The sequence below is a fragment of the Lactuca virosa genome, chromosome 5, assembly GCF_052849685.1.
Source record: "Lactuca virosa cultivar CGN04683 chromosome 5, Lactuca_virosa_CGN04683_v6, whole genome shotgun sequence".
Taxonomy (NCBI): Eukaryota; Viridiplantae; Streptophyta; class Magnoliopsida; order Asterales; family Asteraceae; genus Lactuca; species Lactuca virosa.
In genome coordinates, this window is record NC_136430.1 from 295921273 (window position 1) to 295940935 (window position 19663).

Here is a 19663-nt window from a genome sequence, read left to right on the forward strand (position 1 = left end):
TACAGTTTTCAGTTTATTGTTTCAGGTACTTCAGGAGATCATGGCAAGGCGAAGGCGTGACCGTACCTCACCTCATCCTTATGATCTGGTTATTGGGACCCTCTGATGAATAATGATTGAAAACATTTTTGTTAACAAATACTATTTGGTTTTGAATTGTGGTTGAAAAAGTTTAAATTTGGCATAAAATTTATGGATGTTACAAGTTGGTATCAGAGCCTTGGTTTGAGTGAATTGGAGGAACACTCGTGTGAATCCAGTATCAAATCAAGGAGGTTTTCGGAAAGTAAAAATTTCAAAATGGTTTTTAAAATAAAGGATGGAGGATGCAGAGGGTACGATTAGCCGGAGCCTGTAAGTAAACCCCGAAATACCATACAGTTATTTGATATTTTGATATGTTAAAACAGCATGCTAGTGCTAGGCTAGGGATCTTCAGGAATCGCATGATAGATTTGCCTGATTTTATGATGCCTATTAGCCTAGGGTTTCTTATATATGGAATTGACATCATAACTGTAGATGTTTAGTGTATGCATCACGGTTGTGCATAATAAAGACCTCATAGCCTGAGAATGATGATTCGGCCTTCGGGTAGGATTGGACATTCGAAAGTCTATTGGGTCCAGCGTTATTTGCAGCTAGTATACACTAGCGCTGCAGGGGATGATGAAAGTTTCATGGATGTGTGTGTTGTGAGAAGCGGTAAGACCAGTTGCGAGATAGTTGATATTCCTCTAGAGATGAGGGTTGTGCGCATTTCATGTTGATGCTAGTGTTAGGGTGTTGTGGTGATACTTGAGACAAATATGGGTAGGTGTGGAAGGTAGTATGGGCCCGTACTACTGAAAGCACAGGACCCATACGCGTAGCAAGGAAGTCACAACCCCTAGGGTTTGTGGGTTTTGGTCTCCCGATATTATGTTATTTATCTGATGTTTGAGTATATCTTTCAGTATGGTGGTGACGAGACGTTTTGCTGCTGGGCCCGGATCAGGATCAGGGTCCGGATCGGGGTCAGGATCGGGAGATGGAGGGTCGGAGGTGCCGGTAGCACCTGAGCCCATGGTACAGATAGGGACAGAGGAGTTGGATGCCAGGATCCAGGAGATTATGCACGATGAGATTGCTGCAGCGTTCCGAGCGCAACTGCCAGAGATGTTTGGGTCGATTAAGACCGCGATGGTCGAGTACTTTGATGAGCGATATGCAGCTCTAGCAGAGACAGCTGCCGCTGCAGCCACTGCGGCTGTAACTGCGGCAGGGGTTGGAGGAGGAGCCAGCAGGGCTTTCCAGTACGGGGACTTCGATAATACGAAGCCCCCGACATTTGATGGTACCCAGGATGCGATCAGAGCTATGAGGTGGTTATCTGACGTGGAGGGATGTTTCTTCACGTGTTCATGTCCTGCTGACCAGAAGGTCAGGTGTGCCCTGAACCTGCTGAGGCTTGGGGCAAAGGACTGGTGGAGATTGACGACATGGTCGTACACGGATGATCAGCGAGCTGCTGTTACTTGGGAGCAGTTCCGGGATATGTTCCGCACCCGCAACGTTCCACGTGTTGAGCGGGAGCGGCTTGCTCAGGAGTTTTTGACATTGAGACAGGATGGGGAGTCAGTGATGGAGATTACCCGTATGCTCACGGAGAGGGCTATGTTTTGCCCGGAGTTTGCTTCACAGCAGTCTCAGATGACTCGTTATCTGAGTATGCTCAAGACTGATATTCGACAGTTCGTGTCTACAAAGAGATTTGATACCCTCCTGGATCTTCAGGAAGCCGCGAGGCGGCGTGAGTTGGAGATAGAGCTGCAGTTGAGGGAGCAGCGTCAGGCACCGGTACAGTCTCAGCCGGCGCCTAAGCGGTCTAAGACCGCTGATACTCGGACTGGGAGTCAGCAGAGCCGCACTTATGGAAAGTGTGGCAGGGGACATTCAGGGGTTTGTCGAGCAGGAGGTGGGTGCCACAAATGTGGCAAGGAGGGGCACTATGCCAGGGACTACCGTCATTCCGCCCCTCCAGCAGATATGAGGATTTGTTACCATTGTCATCAGGTTGGTCATGTGAAGACCAATTGTCCGCAGCTCGCCGCGAAGCCGGCGCAGGGTCCCGCGCCAGCTGCTGTGAGGATTGGAGATGGGAGGCCAGTCAAGGTGGAGCCTCCGAAGGCTCAGGGTCGCGCCTTCCAGCTCACGGCCGAGGAGGCCAAGGCCGCAACGGATGTGGTTGCTGGTACGTTTCTTTTCTCTGTCTCAGTTATTGTATTTGTATTATGCTTATTGGTTGTACCTGTGATTAGGTACGTTTTTAGTGAACTCTTTTCCTGCTTTGGTTTTATTTGACTCGGGGGCGAGTCGGTCGTTCGTATCTTAGACTTTCGGTAGAGGGTTTAGTGTGCCGGTAGATGAGCTTGAGTGTCCGTTGCGAGTTTCGATCGCCAACGAACACGGGGTTTCTGCTTCTTCGGTCTACCGGGGATGTGAGTTGGAGATTTTCGGGGTGCCCTTCCCGATAGATTTGATTCCTATTCCCATGGAGGAAGTGTGCGTGATCGTAGGGATGGATTGGCTCAGTCGATTTGGCGCCATGATCGACTGTGAGGGGCAGCGAGTGGTAGTTCGAACCCCAAGTGGGGGAGAACTGGTGGTATATGGCGAGGGCACCAGGATGGGATCGGGGTTTTGTTCGGCGGCCAGGGATCGACAGTATATTCAGCACGGGTGTGCCGGCTATTTGGCGTATGTGGTAGATACGCGGGTTAGGGATCAGCCCATAGTTTCGGAGGTCCCAGTAGTCAGAGAGTTCACTGACGTGTTTCCGGAGGAGTTACCCGGAGTGCCTCCGGAGAGGCAGGTTGAGTTTAGGATTGATCTAGTGCCGGGTCCGGCCCCTATCGCTAAGGCGCCGTACATACTGGCACCGCCAGAAATACAGGAGTTGTCATCTCAGTTGCAGGAGCTGCTGGGTAAGCAGTTCATTCGTCCGAGTAGTTCCCCATGGGGAGCACCGATCCTTTTCGTCAGGAAGAAGGACAGTTCGCACAGGATGTGCATTGACTATAGGGAGTTGAATAAGTTAACGGTGAAGAACCGTTATCCACTCCCGAGGATAGATGATCTTTTCGATCAACTGCAGGGTGCATCTTGGTTTTCCAAGATCGATTTGAGGTTCGGATATCACCAGGTCAGGGTGAGGGAGGAAGACGCAGAGAAGACCGCGTTTTGGACTCGTTATGGTCATTATGAGTTCGTGGTGATGTCGTTTGGGCTCACCAACACGCCGGCAGTGTTCATGGATTTGATGAACCGAGTCTACAGACCGATGCTCGATCGCTCGGTCATTGTGTTCATAGACGATATATTGGTGTATTCCAAGACACGGGAGCAGCACGAGGAGCACCTCAGGAAGCTGCTGGAGGTTCTGCGACGAGAGCGGCTGTATGCCAAGTTCTCGAAGTGTGAGTTTTGGTTACGAGAGGTCCAGTTCCTCGGACATCTCGTTAACCAGGAGGGGATTTTGGTCGACCCGGCTAAGGTCGAGGCAGTTATGCAGTGGGAGATTCCGAAATCTCCCTCGGACATCAGGAGTTTCTTGGGATTAGCAGGGTACTACCGGAGATTCAATCGAGATTTTTCCAAGATTGCAGTACCCCACACTCGTCTAACGAGGAAGGGGGTGGATTTCCGGTGGGGCCCTGAGCAGCAGAGGGCGTTTGAGACCCTCCGGCAATGTTTGTGTGAGGCGCCAGTGTTGACGCTCCCCGAGGGAGTCGAGGATTTTGTGGTATTTTGTGATGCATCCATCACAGGTCTGGGGGCGGTCCTCATGCAGAGGGGACGGTGATAGCCTATGCATCGCGGCAGCTGAAGCCGCATGAGACGAGATACCCTACGCACGATCTTGAGTTGGGAGCGGTGGTTTTCGCTCTCAAGATTTGGAGACATTATCTGTACGGGGTCCGATGTACTATATACACGGATCACAAGAGTTTGAGGCACATCATGGATCAGCCGAACCTGAACATGAGGCAGCGCAGGTGGCTGGATGTGATCAAGGACTATGATTGTGAGATCCTTTACCATCCTAGTAAAGCGAATGTGGTCGCGGACGCTTTGAGCCGCAAGTCAGCTGGGTCTTCTACCCCGGCAAGGTGTATGAGGATAGTGGTGGATTCCCCGCTCGTGAGCTTGATTAGGGATGCTCAGGTCAAGGGCATGAGACCAGAGAACTGGAAGATGGAGCGGATTAAGGGCGAGAACTCCCGGTTTGTTCAGGATAGCCGCGGATTGTTGACCCGACACGGTCGGGTTTGGGTTCCGATGACCGGAGAGATCCGGCAGACAGTGATGGAGGAGGATCATAAGTCTCACTTTTCTATACACCCGGGGGCCACCAAGATGTACCTGGATTTGAGTTTGAGCTACTAGTGGCCGTGCATGAAGCGAGAAATCGTTGGGTATGTTGAGAGGTGCTTGACATGTAGGATGGTCAAGGCCGAGCATCAGAGGCCGCATGGAAAGTTGCAGCCTCTAGAGATTCCCATGTGGAAATCGGAGCAGATCACGATGGATTTCATTACCAAGCTGCCGAGGACGGCGAAGGGGTTTGATGCTATTTGGGTCATCGTGGATCGGTTGACCAAGAGTGCCCATTTCTTGGCCATACGGGAGAGTTCGTTGGTGGAGAAATTGGCCGACATGTATGTCAGCGAGATTGTCTCTCGCCATGGGGTTCCCGTTTCTATCGTTTCCTATAGGGATGTCAGGTTTACTTCCCGTTTTTGGCAGAAGTTCCATGAGGAACTGGGTACGCGACTGCATTTTAGTACAGCTTTCCATCCGTAGACAGATGGGCAGAGTGAGCGGACCATCCAGACCCTCGAGGATATGTTGAGGGCGTGCATTATTGATTTTGGTGGGAGTTGGGATTCCCACTTACCGCTTGCAGAGTTCGCCTACAACAACAGTTATCATTCCAGTATTGGAGCCGCGCCTTTTGAGCTGTTGTATGGTCAGAGATGTAGAACCCCGGTCTGTTGGGGTGAAGTTGGACACAGAGTGATGGGTCGAATGGAGGTAGTCTTGCAGACTACCGAAAAGATCCAGCAGGTTAGACAGCGTTTGCAGACCGCTCAGAGTCGGCAGAAGAGTTATGCCGACAGACGCCGATCTGAGTTGGAATTTCAGGTGGGTGACATGGTACTTCTGAAAGTCTCACCCTGGAAGGGTGTGATCCGTTTCAGGAAAAGGGGAAAATTGGGTCCCCGTTTCATTGGGCCGTTCAGGATCATTTCCAGGGTTGGCAAGGTGGCTTACAGGTTGAAGCTCCCGGAGGAGCTTAGCCGGATCCATAGCACGTTCCATGTTTCGCAATTGCGAAAGTGTATTATGGACCAGGAGGCAGTGGTATCACTGGATGATATTCAGGTCGATGAGCGCCTGAACTATGTGGAGAGGCCTGTAGCCATCATGGAGAAGAAGAAGAAGATTTTGCGGAACAAAGTGATACATTTGGTAAAAGTGCAGTGGGAGCATCGGAGAGGATCCGAGTGGACGTGGGAGCCGGAGGCAGAAATGCGGGAACATTACCCGGCATTGTTTAGTCCAGCGGACTTCGAGGACGAAGTCTAGTTCAAGTGGGGGAGAATTATAACGCCCCGATTCCAGGTATGGGTTTAAATAAAAGGTTATTTGGTTTCTAGTCCTACTCGACGAGTCGGTTGCCCTACTCTTCGAGTAGCAGCGGGTTTGATGCGCGTGTTTAGTGACCTACTCGCCGAGTCCATTAAGGGACTCGACGAGTAGGAGCTGGCAGATGAAACCCTAATCCCGGGGTTTTGCACCCTATTTAAAGAATCATAAGCCTCCTTTGGCCTCTTTGCAGTCCATTGAGAGTCCAGAAGAACCCTAATTCATGTGGTGCCTATTTGTGTGTGTATTAAGCTTGGAAAGAAGATTCTTGGAAGAGGAAAGGCTTGGAAGGCAAGGAAATTGGAGCAAGGATTCTTGAGGTATCCAATTGCCACTTCTACTTCTTTCCCTTTTAGACCTCTTTATGGTTGAGTTTTGGGGGCTTTTTATGGACCTTGAGTTGATAAGATGGGCTATGGACTAGATCTGAAGTTGTAACTTCAGATCTGGACCCTTCCCAAGTTCTAGAATCATAAAGTTTCTGTTTTGGTCGAGAATGAGGCCCTCCTTGTGCATGAAGCCCCATTAAGAGCTTAGTTTTGGCATTTAGAGCCTTATTAGTCATGCATGCACGTAAAGTTTGCAACTTTACGTGAAAAGCATGCCCAAGAAGCTTGGATCTGTAATTTGGAGCCATTGCATGGCTTAAATGAGTCTGTATGGCTTAAGGACTGAAAGGACTCGGCGAGTCGCAAGGTTGACTCGGCGAGTCATATGAAGATTGCCATGAACTCGACGAGTTGGATGAACAACTCGGCGAGCCCGATGTAGATTGCCATAGACTCGACGAGTTGTATGAACAACTCGGCGAGTCAGATGAGTTTTCCCCAAGTTATGAATGTGTGTGTATCCGTCGTGTTGCAAGAAGGAAACTCAACGGGTGGCCTTAGGGTTGGATCGAAAATCAGAGGAACTCGACGAGTCACCTCGATGACTCGGCGAGTTGCAAAGTGCTTCAAGGAACTCGGCGAGTAGCCGAGGGTACTCGGCGAGTCAAGGTCAACATGGACTGTTGACCTTGACTGAGGACTTTGACTTTGATCTGGGGTTGACTAGTGGGTTATGGAGTACCTTATAAGGTTAAGGACTTATGAGTATATTGTGCTATGGTAATAGGTGGTGGAGCCTGTGTCAAGTGATTCGAGAGTTGGGATTTATCTACCGAGTCGACATCTGCGAGGTGAGTTATCCTCACTATATCGATAGGGTCTAAGGCACCAAGGCCGACCCGTTTAGTTGTTATCGTGATGGTATGCTACATATGGATATGATCTGTTAGATCGGAATCAGGATAGACAGTATGCTATGCTCTTATGATCCGAAGGGATTATTATGTTAGTGACCTGCTAGGTCAGTGCTATAGTTATGAGTGATTGCTATGTTTGGTGATCAGTGAGATAGATATGTTTGATAGTAGTATATGTCTGTATATGTTAGTTATGCGCACATGATTATTTGTTGGTTGCTTGGGTTGAGGCGGTCCTGCTCTGTGCTGAAGGCCAACACACCCTATGAGCAGTCCGGGGTGGCTGTAGGCCCACGTGGCGGTCCATTCATGCCGAAGGCTCGGTATAGATTCAGTTGGACTGTAGGCCCAATAGGGCGGTCCAGTCAGGCCGATGGCCCAGTATGCATGTTGATTGATTGATTATTATGGATATGGTATTATCAGTGTGGTATTGGTATTTTGGGGGTAGCTCACTAAGCCCTCGGGCTTACAGTTTTCAGTTTATTGTTTCAGGTACTTCAGGAGATCATGGCAAGGCGAAGGCGTGACCGTACCGCACCTCATCCTTATGATCTGGTTATTGGGACACTCTGATGAATAATGATTGAAAACATTTTTGTAAACAAATACTATTTGGTTTTGAATTGTGGTTGAAAAAGTTTAAATTTGGCGTAAAATTTATGGATGTTACAATAGGATGTTGTCATGTTGTAGTGATCTGTTAGATCTGTATCCAGGTATATAAGTTGTTGATATGCGGTGGTGATCTGTAGATCTGTATGATTACCTATGTTCACTAAGTATGTGTTAGATTGGTATATCTGTATGATTACATGTACTTGCTGGTTATTGATTATTATTGTATATGTCGACATGTTATGGTTTGTTGGGTTGAGGCGGTCCTGCTTTGTGATGAAGGCCAAGATAATCGGGGCGGTCCGGAGAGGCTGTAGGCCCTACGAGGCAGTCCAGTCAGGCCGAAGGCCCAAAGAGCAGCCCTGATAGGTTGTAGGCCCTACGAGGCGGTCCAGTCTGTCCGAAGGCTCGGAGGGCGGTCCAGATAGGTTGTACGCCCTGCGAGGCGGTCCAGTCATACTGAAGGCTCATGTATGAATGTTGATGTTTGTATATATTATGTTGTCTGGTGGTACTTTGGGGGAACTCACTAAGATTTGGCTTACAGTTTCCGTTTATCGTTTCAGGTACTTCAGATGACCATGGCAAGGCGAAGGCATGATCGTGCACATCCTCCAGATTTATGTTATTTGGATTTTGGGATACTCTGATTATTGATTAACACTTTTGAAACAATGTTTTTGTCAACAATTATGGTTATTGGGTTGTTTTTGAAAAAGAAAAACTTACTCTGATTTTTAGGATGTTGCAAGTTGGTATCAGAGCCTTGGTTTGGGAGGATTGGATGAACATTAGTGTGAATCCAAAATCAAACTAAGGAACTACAAAAAGGTTTTCATAATGTTTTTTTTTAATTGTTTTCAAAAGTAACCAAGGAAGGATGCGATGTGTACGGTCAGGCGGAAAGTATATCCCAAGTTACCCACACTGTTATTTGATATGATATTTATGGTAGAACAATATGCTAGTTATAGGGTAGGGATCTTTAGGAATTGCATGATAGAATTGTCTGATGTATGATGCCTTATTCCTATATAGTTTTCTTGATTATTTTTTAGAGGACTCTTTCGGGTGTGAATTAACTATTAAATGAATACGTTACGTCACATGTTGCATGGGTTAAATAATTTTAGAGTGAAGGATTTGGTCCTATTGCGCAGATTTTGTCTGATTCCAACCGTTGCAGAGTTGAATCTTTTAATATAAGATTATTTAAGTTATGTTGCATGTATTCATGAAGTAGTTAACTGGCACTAATGGGGGTCTTTCGGAAATTGATGGCTGGGTGAGGTGTGGATCCTACGATAGCCTAGGAAGTGTTGTAGTATGCATGGTGCGCTGTTTAGTGGGTTTTGGTGATATTATTATGAGTAGATGACTTAGAGGACCCGAGATTATTCTTGAGGAAGGTATGGATAGGTGTGGAAGGTAGTATTGAGCCCATACTACTGGAAGCACAGGATCCATACTCGAATCGAGGAAAATTCCAGAGATTCTAAGGAGCTGGTCAGGGAAGATAGCATGGTTTGATACCATGATCCAGGGCAAGTGTTTTCGTATCTGCGATCTGTTGGTTATGGTTGTTCAAACTGGAGATTGGTATGGTGGTTGTTTGGGCCTTAGTAGCCATGTCAGTTTGGTTTTGAATGACGCAGACCTAGGTGAGTTAGTTCATTTGAGGTCTCAAGGGCCTTGCTCAATGGTAGTTCCAATTGAGTCGCATGACTCAAGAAACAAGCGATTGTTATGATCGTCTGGAGGATTGTAACTAGAGGCTGAGTGATCGACAATATGAAGTGTAGGAATGCACAGGAGGATTTTTGTGGATTGGTTGCCTTGATATGCGATCAAGGGTATATTTTCTTTAGATATAAGCACGTCAGGTACCGGATTGATGGTTGGGGAATTGTGGTCGAGGTAAGTGGTAATCCATTCGTTTCAGGATGGAAAATCGGTGCTATGAATGGACTGTCGGAATTATTGCTTATACATTTGCACGGGGTTCTCAATGTTAGAAGCGGTTATGATTGGAAATTTCTGAGGTCTTCATCTGAGATTTAGAATCTATTAGGGTTTGCTTGGTCCTTATCTGGAAGATAATATTGTGTGTGTTATACATTCCAAGAGTCAAGGATGGTTTGTACCTAGTTGAGTCGGTCGGTTTGAGATGTGGTTTGGTTACAACACCAGTGGGTGGTAATTTAAACCCTAAGTGAGGGAGAACTGAGTATTCTTCTTGGAAGATCATTGATCTGTTTGAGTCTATGGTTTTGGATGAATGGTACATAGGGATCTGCGGTTCGGGTATGCAAGACCTTGTTTCAAGATTTGGTCAAGTCAGGGGTATAGAGCAGGTTGTTATCAATGTATATGCTCAAGAAATGCGCGAGTCGTCTCGCAACAGGAAGTTGTTGGTTTAGGAGCTCATTGCAGCCATTGATTCCTTTCGGGATGTCGATGAATAAATCAGAAGGCGCTAGGGTCGCTCATGTTGAGAATCGGTTGTTGAGGGATTCATCAGCTCATTGTATGAATTGCTATTTATAGTCTATATTGGGTAGTTGTCGATCGGTAAACCAGTTTCAGTGATGGGTATGTTCAGCTCCATGTGGGTTTTGGTTCAGTATTGTATTGGTTCGTTGGATTAGGTGTCAATTCATTCTCGGCAATTGGTCATCTCATTCATCATCAAAGAGGAGATTCTACGGATGTTTTTGAACTGTATCAATTGAATTTCAATGGATTCATCAGCTTATTGTCAAGTTCGGCTCGAGTTTGGAAAATGTCATTGGTTATTGGGAGACTAGAAGTTGGGATAGTTTTGTTCAGCTTTCCAGACGGGGCATTAGATCTGTGTAGAATCTAATTTTGGCATGTCACACTGGCAGGGTTGATAATTGGATGGATCCGACAATGGTTTTCAACATTTATGGTTAACTTTAAAAGTTGTATCAAGCTAGTTACATATTAATGGGATCTGTTTTGGTCGTTCATGAGGATGTTTCTGTTTATGGTTGAGGGTTGTCACTTCATTAAATCTACTAGTACTTCACCTTTAGGTAATGTTGTGAGGAAAAGGGAATGCAGTAGATCCAGGGTTGGTTATGAGTTTCCTTATTGGTGTGTATGGTGGTGAGTTCATTAGATTTTGTTGTAAGGGATGTATGTGGTCTGGACAAGATAACAATGGAGCACTTGGTTCAAGTTATATGCATGGTTCTCATTTAGGTTATAGCCTTTGAATTGGAACAAGAGTGTGACTGTCTATCTCATTACCTAGTTGAGTGTGACCATGTTTTCAATAGATTTTGCATTAGTAACAGCCTACGTTGTGGAGGGAGTTGTTCGTGAGAAAAAGGTATGGCCTGAATTGTGTTTGGTTAGTGTTGAAAGGAATGTTGAATGGGTTTTCTGCAAGACAGTGGGTTGATGGTTGAGTATCTTTAGACCCGGTGCGGTGGTCGTGAGTCTTCATGCTAGTAATGGAACGACGGCAAGAACGGCGTAGTTCCGTGAGCTTATCGTTTTAGTGGTTAGAAGGTGTCATGATGTATCGTGAACCAGTGGCTGCATAATTCTTATGGGTAAGACCCGGTATTCGTTTGGTTGAGACTCTTAGGTCTTGGATCATTAGTCTTATTGTGGGTTGTCTATTAAGAGTTTGGTTTCCAGTAGGAGGAGTAGGTTTGGACATCTCGAGTCACTAAGTTCGTTGTAGATGTCTCAAGTGATTTGTCAGGTGGAGGTACACCTGAGTTGATGATGGATTTTGGTGCAACGTGCGAATTCTTGGATTGACCATCTTTATGTCTGTGGGGGCAACGGTTTGGTGATGACCTGTCAGGAAGTCAAGAGTATATTTAAAGTTTTTTTGGCGGAATTCGCGATCAGTATGTTTTGAGTATTCTTTCAACATGTTTTGGTGGTGTTCCTACTCAGGGACTAAAAGTAGGTTTGACAAAAGGACGATCATTAGTCTTAAGGTGAGGTTTCTAAAGAATATACCAATGGGTTCCCAATTTCGGGAAGTATAGTGATGAGGATGGTTTGTGGTTATAGTTTGGAGAGTTCCCGGTTTGTGTGGTTTTCTCTGCAAGTTGGGTTATTCAGTTAGAGAGAGAAAGAAAATTTGTTGGCAGTTGTGGGTTTTTGAGTGGTCTCTCAAGTTTTCTTTACAAGATACCTTGATTTCGAAATGGTTAGAGGGAGTTTATGGAATATGTTGGAGTTGTTTCAGAAATCGCAATCGAGACGGATTTCGAGGATGAAATCCAGTTTAAGTGGGGGAGAGTTGTAACATCCTGTTTCAAGAAATTTATTATTTCGGGATTGTGGACAATAAATGGATCAAGTAAAGGTCTTGGGCTTCAAAGGAATAGTTTTTAGACCTTATTGGATGTTGATAATATTGGTATGCGATCCAATTGGTTCGTGTTGGAGTCAAAGGGTAAAACAAGAAAAGTGATGTTTCAGACTTCTTGCATGAAATATTTATTTGTTTTTTTCAGGAAATTGTTAGTCCAAGATATCTAGATAATATTCTAGGGCTCTTCAATTCCTTTCCGTGGATATAAAGATCATCAAAAACGGAGTTGGAATGAAGAAGTTATGACCGTTTGAAGTTAGGAATGTTTTTGGCTTAGTCTAGTATGATGGGTGTACAGGATGTACGTTGGGCGTACTAGGCATCCCTGGTACAATAGACGTACCTGGAGTACGCTGGGCATACGCGATCAGAACCCAAACCTTATTTACGTGGTTTGAGACCTATTTAAGCTCCTTAACTTCTCCAAACCCATTCTATTCTGAGCCTCCACCTCTCCAACACCCTTCCTTGAAACCCTAACCCTAGTTTGAGCCTTATGAGAAAAATAAGGTATTCTTGAGTTCCTTGGAGTGTTCTTGGTGCATCTTGGATAAGAAGGAGCTCATGGGATAAGTGTTTGTTGCTTTGGAACTTGTAGATCCTGACTTTGTTTACCTTGATCTTTCTTCTAGAGGTATAAAGCTTGAATCTTGATGATGCATTTGTTAAATCTAGCTAGTTTTGGATGTTAGGAGCTTTTGGTCACTTTACTGCATAAAGTTTAGATCTTGAAAGTTTGTGACCTTGTTATGGATAAAGTTAGAAACTTTATCCATCTAAACACCATTTTGATTCAGCTCTAAAGGTTGGAAACTTGGACTTAATGGATTAAGTATGAAGGATGCACTTTCGGTCCCTTTGAAACTTTAAAGACTAGATCTTGGTCGTTTGGACCATTCTAATGGATAAAGTTGGAAACTTTATCCATTATGGAGCTATTAGGAACCATAAAAATGTGATCTTGGTCCTTCCATCCCTTCAATGCAAGAGTTATGATGTCTTAATGGATTAATAAGTTAGGTTTTTGCTTTTGAACCTTTTCTAGCGATGGAAAGTCATAAAGGTGGAAACTTTATGACTTAAGTCAATTTTTTGAGTCTAGATATGTGTTCTAGACAAAAGGTATTAAGGGATAAAGTGCTTAATGGAATATTGGGATTTGCCAGCGTACGTTGGGCGTACCTGGGAGTACGCTTGGTGTACTGGACTTGTTTCGCATACGTTGGGCATATGTGGAGTAGGTTGGGTGTACGTACCCAGTCTTGGGATTTGACTTTCGTTGACTTCTGTTGACCGTTGACTTTTTGACCAAGTTTGACTTTACGTCAAACTTAAGGATTTTGGACTACTGATTAAGATTTTATCTGGTTCTGGTGCTAGTGGATTCGCAGGTGCAAGCAGTGTAGAAAAAGGGATCATATCGTAGTGTTTCAAAGTTCTTCGATTCATGTGAGTTTTCCTCACTGTACTTGTGGGTTGAAGGCACCAATGCAAGCCCATTGGATTAGATATCCTCATATATATGATGTTGTTATGCTTTAGTGATCTGTTAGATCTGTATCCTGATATATAGGATGTTGTCATGTTGTAGTGATCTGTTAGATCTGTATCCTGGTATATACGATGTTGCTATACGGTAGTGATCTGTAGATCTATATGATTACCTTTTTCCACTGAGTATGTGTTAGAGTGGTAGAATTGTATGATTACTTGTACTGGTTGGTTATTGATTGTTATTGTATATGTCGACATGTTATGGTTTGTGGGGTTGAGGCGGTCCTTCTTCATGCTGAAGGCCAAGATACCCGGGGCGGTCCGGATAGGTTGTAGGCCTTGCGAGGCGGTCCAATCAGGCCGAAGGCCTGGAGAGTGGTTCGGATAGGTAGTAGGCCCTGCGAGGTGGTCCAGTCAAGCCGAAGGCTCGGAGAGCGGTCCAGATACGCTGTAGGCCCTACGAGGCGGTCCTGTCATGCTGAATGCTCATGTATGCATGTTCTTTTTTGTATATGTTATGTTGTGTGGTGGTACTTTGGGGGAACTCACTAAGATTTGGCTTATAGTTTCAGTTTATTATTTTAGGTACTTCAGATGACCATGACAAGGCGAAGGCGTGATCGTGCACATCCTTCAGATTTATGTTATTTGGATTTTGGGATACTCTGATTATTGATTAACACTTTTGAAACCATGGTTTTGTAAACAAATATGGTTATTGGTTTGTTTTTGAAAAATTAAAATTTACTCTGATTTTTGGGATGTTACAGCATCACTATTTATAGAGACCACGGAATCACTTGAAGGCTCCGTTGTGTGGTAAGGGTCATGTCGCAGCGCGGTTTCGTGAGCATATTAAAATCTATTAAGGCTCATTCTCATACAAAAACATCCCCAAACATAGAGAAAAGGAGCTCGGATGATTTTTGAAGAAGAAGGAAGGTCAGGTGGCGATCAAGAGGAAATATAAAAAGGTTTGATTTCTATTAACTTCTAAAGGCAGTCCCTTCTTCTTCTTATAAACGTGTAGAGATTTAATGGTGTTTTTGGTGTTCGAGTTGAATGTGAAGGGTTACTCTTAGATGGTTTTCTATTAATGTTTAATCAAGTGTGTAGAAGCTTAATACAACGTTTTTATGGAGATTCTGTGGTTGAATCGATGATTTGATTGTTAATGTTTCAAACCCTAATTTTGGGAAAAATCATGAAACGATGAATATGTGTTAAGAACGTAATTGACTAAGTGTAAGCAAGCTTATTTTAAGTGGCTTGACAAGGTTATTAACAAAATAGTATCAAGATGAAGTTTTACCCAAAATATGAGTTTTTGGCTAGAAGTTATATTAAGATCTTAATGGTTTAATGTAACATCTAATTTTCCAGGTATTTGCTTTTGACCCTTGAGTTACGAATTGTTTGTAAGATGGGTCCCCGATGGCAATTTCATGATTTTTGGGGTGCAGCTTGTGTATGTTGGGCGTACACTTTGGTATGTTGAGCATACTAAGACCCATGCCAGGACTTTGTGCATACGCTAGTACGCAGGACGTACGTGGTTCAGAACAAAACCCTAATATTTAGGGTTTGTGCACTATTTAAGCACCGTTATGGCCCCCAATACTTTTCCCTTTATCAGCCTCTATCCCAACAGTATGAATGTTTGAGATTTCATTTTTGAAATAAATCCATGCCTCAGTGTTATAAGTGATACTTAATCAACTACATTATACTATCCATAAACCTACAATGTTTATTATCTCGGTTGGAGGAACAAAAAATAATAACTTATCCTAGCAACATTCTTAATTGGGGTGTTATACATGTTACTGCTAAGTGAAAATGATTATATATGGAAAGATGTAATTAGTTATTGAGATTTTTCCTCATTCGTCAGAGATGTCTTTAGACTATCTCACTGACAAAATTGAACATAGTGCATAATCATGTTATATGGTATTGATGTGTTTAATGACTGCCATATCATTATATTAATCTAGATTGAGAAGCTAAATCATTAAGTAGAGAATGATGATTTGATCCATGAATTATGCTCAACATAAAGACATCATCCAGACATAGAGAAACATAGTAAACTGAATTATTTTCACCAATAACAATGCTTAGTATTGAAGGATAAATTTTTTTACATCCATATAACTTGGGTAGCAAGAAACACGTTGCTATACATTATCATTTGCTTGTGGTATCACTAGACTTTTATGTGCTGCACAATTGGAAAATTATTGGAAGATATATATGCATATGACTTAACAGACTTATGTTGCTGCCAATTGAACCAAAACAGACATACATTATGAATGTGGACTACAATCTTAAGAAATATATAAACACTTGTATATGTTGTAATTTTTTTAACATGATTTGATGGATAAAGTATGAAAGTATTGTGAAAATGTAAAGGCCAAATTGCGATGGATAAGATGGTGACACAATCATTTTATCTTTGCATTGGGGCTGGTATGACCGTGTTAGAAGCATATAGGACTTGTCCGTTCATTTGTCTAGGATTTTGTGCAAACGTCTATATATGTATCGATATGAGGTATAGGTTTTTTTTTGGAAAGAAGGGTCTCCCATAAGGGTGTCCGGTCCATCTAACGAGCACCACAACTAATTCCACATGCGGATATGAGGCTATATATCAAGCCCCGAAGTCACCGCAAACAAACCTACATGGCCACAAGAGCTAGGGATGTAAACTGGTATGGAGCCAGATCGGACCGAACCGGAACCCCGAAGAACCGAAAACTAATTAAGGAATAAACGGGAAACCAAGAACTGAAGCGAATACCACTAACCAGTATGGTTTCATTTCGGTTATACTAGGATATGTGCTATCTAATAAGGTATTCAAAACTAGAACCTGCTTGAACCGGACCAGAACCAAAAACCGAAAATGATGGATTGAAGGAACTGGACCGAATGCCACTAATCGGTTCGAACTGGTTCCGGTTTGGTTTTTCGGTTAAAAATCGTACTCCTAATAAGATCAAACGGCAACAACTGAATTTGAACTCAGGTAGATAGGATACCATCCACATCCCCAAAATATTTCATTAGTGGACCACTACTCGAGTGGTTTATATTGGTGTGGATTTAAGAAGTTATAGATGTAATGCATAAAATTTGAAAGCCAAGAGTGTTTTATATCTTAACCTTAAAGAACCCACACATGGGTAGAATCAATGTGTCGTTAAGGATCATATTTAGTGTGGATAGATTTAGAAAGGACCAACTTGGTCCTTTCCTTTGTGGATTATTCAACCCTACATTAAAGGATATCTACCATAGGGGTACAATCCTAAAGCCCCTATGAGTTAATGTTAATTTGTTATTCAACTTACATGTGTCTAAATGATATGATTGTTTCCACTATTTATTATTTTATTTCCCTGTTTTAAATATTTAATTTATTTGCTTTTAGAGCCAATAAACCCAAATATGAGCTATTGTTATTGAACTTATATATACATTATATATACATGTCTAAATGATCCTATTATTTTAGGGTTTATTTTTTTATTCGCTTATGTTAAATATCTAATTTACTTCATTTTAAACCCAATAACCCGAAAAAATAATTAGGCAACTGATTTTCCTCCTGATAATATTTCCATATGATTATTGAAAGAGCGAAATTACAAGGCTCTCAATAAAAAACGTTAAGCCTACAAAGAAGAAAGGGGAGAATAAATACTAGATATGACCAAACCCTAATGGGCTAAAGCCTAAAGGGCCCATAAACATGTGGGATTACAACATATAGGCTAACATCCCCCCCCCCCCCATCCCCAAAGTCACAATACTACAGCAATAAGCATTGAGAGTTTGTCACACAAGAAACGAGATACCGATAGAGCCTTCGTAAAAATATCCACAAGTTGCAAGGTTGATGAAACAAATAGAAGCGATATGGTTTCGAGCTGTAAGTGATGACGGGTGAAATGATAATCAATTTCCTTGTGCTTTGTACGCTCATGGAAAACATAATTCTTCTCAATTTGTATCGTACTTTTGTTATCACAATGCAGGGGAGTAGGTGAAGAAATGTGAACCCCCATATCTACAAGAAGCCACCGTAACCAGATACTCACACATGTAGTCATATCCTCAGCACAATACTCAACCTCGGTAGAAGATATAGAAACAACGTCTAGTTTCTTGCTCTTCCATGAAATGAGAGACTCTTCAAGAAATACGCAAAATCTAGTGGAGGATTTACAATCATGAGGATCGCCATCCTAATCAGCATCACTATAGGCACATAACTTAAGAGAAGACGTCGAGGGAAACAAGAGGGTCTGAAATTGACTACCACAAAGATCTCTCAGAATACGAAGTACAACTCCCTAATGAACAGAGGTAGGAACAGTAACAAGCTGACTGACAACATGAACAACATGAGTAATATCCGTACAAGTTACTGTGAGATAAACCAAACTTCCCACAACAGTGCGATAAAGATTTGAATCGGACAAAGGAACACCATCAGTAGAAGAGTATCGTGCATTGGTTTCAAAAGGAGTATCAATGGTTAGATTGCCCGCCCGTGTAAACAAGTCAAATATATATTTAGTTTGAGAAAGAAGAATCGATGAGCTAGATCATGCTTCAAAGACTCAATAACACCATGGTTATCACCATTAATAATCATGTCATCCAAATATATGGACAAAATAATCCGTCCTGCACTTGAGCATCTAACAAACAAAGCCGAATCATGATTACTCTTGACAAATCCAAGAGAGGTAATCACTGTGGAGAATTTCTCAAACCAAGCATGAGTTGCTTGCTTGAGACCATAAAAAGCTTTGCGAAGCTGAAAAACCTCACCCGGCTGGTGCCGAATTCTTGGGGAAGGATACATATAAACTTCTTCATGGAGGTCATCATTTAAAAAAACATTCTTGACATCCATTTGAAAGATCTTCCACTATTGAACGGATGCAACTGCAATCATAGTATGGAATGTCATCATCTTTGCCACTAGAGCAAAGGTCTCATCATAATCAAAACTGTATTGTTGGGAATACCCTTTTGCTACAAGTCTGTCCTTGTACCACTCAACAGACCCATCGGATTTTTTGTTTATCTTGTACACCCAACAACAACCAATCCTATGTTTCCCAGGAGGAAGGGAAACCAAATCCCATGTATGAGTCTGATGAAGAGCAGTGAGTTCCTCAACCATAACATTCTGCCAAAGAGGATCTAATACAACTTCTCTATACGATTCTGGTTCTGACAGATGATGGATGCTTTCTATAAATGAAGCAAATGTTCCTGAGTATGTAGAGTAAGCAAAATTCGGAAGCTTGGTGGACTTGATAGGACGAGTATACCTCCTGAGGGTTGGTGGAGGTGGGTCATCAATCTCAACAGTTGAAGGGGCAGACTCGGGAATAGGAGCAGTCGAGGAACTCTATGAATAAGTAGGTGTGTCATGAACTGAAGGATCAGGTGACATAGATGAGTCTCGAGCCTCTATATCCTCATTAAAAGGATCAATATCCAGAAGATATGACTTCGTTACACTGTGGGCTGTAGCAGGAACCGAGTAGAAAGGAATATGTTCCAAAAAAGTGACATGCCGGGAAAAATATAACTTCTGACTCACATGATCATAGCAATGATATCCTTTCTGTCCAACACTATACCCCAATAATACACAAATATCAGATTTTGGTCGTAACTTGTTTCTCAACATGAGGACGAAGAACAAAACAAGTACATCCAAAGACTCGTAGAGGAGAGTAGTCTGGTAGGTGACCATATAGCTTCTCAAAAGGAGACATTCCTGAATTCAATGCAGTAGGGATATGATTAATCAAATAACCAACATTTAAGATTGCTTCTCCCCAAAAGGCACTAGGAACTGGCGTAGACAAGAGCAATAAGCGGGTTGTCTCAATAATATGATGGTGTTTCCGTTCTGCCACACCGTTTTGTTGAGGAGTATCAGTGCATGATGACTGGTGTATGGTACCATCAGAATCAAGTAACCAAGTAAAATCATTAGAGGTATATTCACCCCCTAAGTCACACCTGAAGCACTTTATCACATCTGAATGTTGAGTTTTAACAAGAGCTCTAGCTATAAATGCCAAGAAAATCATATATGCGTTTCATAAGATAAACCCAGGTATATCGAGTATAATCATCTATAAAAGATACATAATAGGTCGACCCACCCTTTGTTGATACTGGTGCAGGACCCCATACAACAG